We start from the raw sequence: 2783 nt of genomic DNA on the forward strand, positions 1-2783 counted from the left end.
AAGACTGGAAATATAGGAGGGGGCCAGGCTTCAAAGGCTTTGAATGCCAAAAAGAGCATTAAGATAGTTTTAAATTCCTAACAGCTTAGATGAACTGATTTGACAGATCTGAGGTATTCAATCATCATTGTTCTATACCTGTTGTGTGTGTGTGTGTGTGTGTGTGTTTTTAAGTTAAGACTTCAACTCTGCCCTAGAATTCTTAGCCTGCATTTGAAGACCAGTTCAAATGCCACCTCCTCCACAAAGCTTTTCCTAATCTCCAAGTCAATAAGAACTATCCCCCTTAAAACAAAATTATCACTCTTTGCAGATGCTATGATGGTATACTTAGAGAATCCTAGCGTTTCAAAACTAGTAGAAACAACAACTTTAGCAAAGTTGCAGAATATAAAATAAACCAATTTCTATATGTTACCATTAAAGTATAGCAAGAGTTAGAGAAATTCCATTTAAAATAGCTGAAGATAATATAAAGTATTTGGGAGTCTATCTGCCAACACAAAGGCAGGACCTGTATGAACTATGAACACAATTACTAAACACTTTACAGAAATAAAGTTAGATCTAAACAATTGAAAGAATATCAAGTGCTCATGGTTAGGCTGAACTAATATAATAAAAATGACAATTCTAACTAAATTAATCTATTTATTCAGTGTCATACCAATCAAACTGCCAAGAAATTACTTTGTAGAGCTAGAAAAAAATAATAACAAAATTCATCTGGAAAAGCAAAAGGTTAAGAATTTCAAGAGAATTAATGGAAAAAAAGAAAGAAAGAAAGAAAACAAAAGTGGCTTAGCTATAGTAGACCTAAAACTATTTTATAAAGCAGCACTCATCAAAACAATCTGGTACTTGTTAAAAAATAGAGTAGTAGATCAACGGAATCAGTTAGGTACATAAGATACAATAGTCAATGACTATAGAAATCTAGTGTTGGAAAAACCCAAAGACTTCAATTTCTGGGATAAAAACTCACTATTTGACAAAAATAGCTGGGAAAATTGGAAAACAGTATGGCAGAAACTAGGCATTGACCAACACCTAACAGCCAAGATAGGGTTGAAATGGGTTCATGATTTAGACATAAAAGGTGATACTATAAGCAAAAGGGAGAATAAGGCATAGCCTTCCTGTCAGATCTGTGGAGAAGAAAAGAATTTGTGGCTAAAGAAGAACTAGAGAGCCTTATGAATTGCAAAAGCTATAATTCCGATCATGTTAAATTAAAAAAAATTTGTGCAAACAAAACCAATGCATCCAAGATTAAAAGGGAAGCAGAAGACTGAGAAAAGAATTTATATCCAAGATTTCTGATAAAGACCTCATTTCTAAAAAACATAGAGAATTGACTCAAATTTATAAGAATACAAATCATTCTCCAATTGATAAATGGTCAAATCATATGAGCAGACAATGTTCAGATATAAAAATTAGTTATTTCTAGTCATATGAAAAAATGTTCTAAATCACCATTGATCAGAGAAATGCAAATTAAGACAATTTCTAGGTACCACTTCACACCTCTCAGATTGGCTAAGATGACGGGAAAAGATGATGATAAATGTTGGAGGGGATGTGGGAAACTGGGACACTGATATGTGGTTGATGGAATTGTGAACTAATCCAGTCATTCTGGAGCACATTCTGGAACTATGCCCAAAAGATTATATCCACTGATCGCTGGTGTCTCTATTGGGCTTATATCCCAAAGAGATCATAAAAGAGGGAAAGGAGCCACATGTGCAACAATGTTTGTGGCAGTCCTCTTTGTAGTGGCCAGAAACTGGAAACTAAGTGATGTCCATCAATTGGAGAATGGTTGGGTAAATTGTGGTATATGAAGGTTACGGAATATTATTGTTCTGTAAGAAATGACCAGCAGGAGGAATACAGAGAGGCTTGGAGAAACTTACATGAACTGATGCTAAGTGAAATGAGCAGAACCAGGAGATCATTATACACGGCAACAATGATACTGTATGAGGATGTATTCTGATGGAAGTGGCTCTTTTCAACAAGTGAGGGGGTTCAGGCCAGTTCCAACAGACTTGTGATGGAGAGGGCCGTTTGTACCCAGAGAGAGCGTAGGGACTGAGTGCGGATCACAGCATGGGATTTTCACTTTTTAATTTTTATTTGCTTTTTTTTCTTTCTCATTTTTTCCTTTATGATCCGATTTTCCTTGTGCAGCATGATAATTGTGGAAATATGTGTAGAAAAATTGCACGTTTAACCTACATTGGATTACTCGTTGGCTAGGGGAGGGCGCAGAGGAAGGGAGGGAGAAAAATTCGGAACACAAGGTTTTGTTAGGGTGAATGTTGCAAACTATCTTTGCATGTATATTGAAAAATAAAAAAATTATTATTGCTTTTTAAATGAACTTCCCCCCTCTAACTACACCGCGCTTTATTTTACAGCAACATACACAGTAATAATGTTTTATATTATTATACAGACTAGGAGTCTGGGACACTGGGCTCGAATTTTGACACTGAAACTAGCTAGCTATCGTCAGTCATTTCCTCGATTTCTCACTTTTGTCTTCAGACAATTAGATGGTCCCTGCGCGGCCTTTCGGCTTTCAAACCTAGGGACCCACAGCTCCAGCCCAATTTTCGCCCCGCCCCCTCCAGCTCATCGGCAAGGGCTTGCCCCACACAAACATGGCGGCGCCCGGAATACAGTGCACTTCAGAAAGACGGCCAGCGGCGCCCCGCCTTCCTCCGTGCTGGCGACCAATGAGAATGGAGCACGAGGACGTGCGCCTGCGC

The sequence above is a fragment of the Sminthopsis crassicaudata genome, chromosome 4 (assembly GCF_048593235.1).
Source record: "Sminthopsis crassicaudata isolate SCR6 chromosome 4, ASM4859323v1, whole genome shotgun sequence".
NCBI classification, from domain to species: Eukaryota; Metazoa; Chordata; class Mammalia; order Dasyuromorphia; family Dasyuridae; genus Sminthopsis; species Sminthopsis crassicaudata.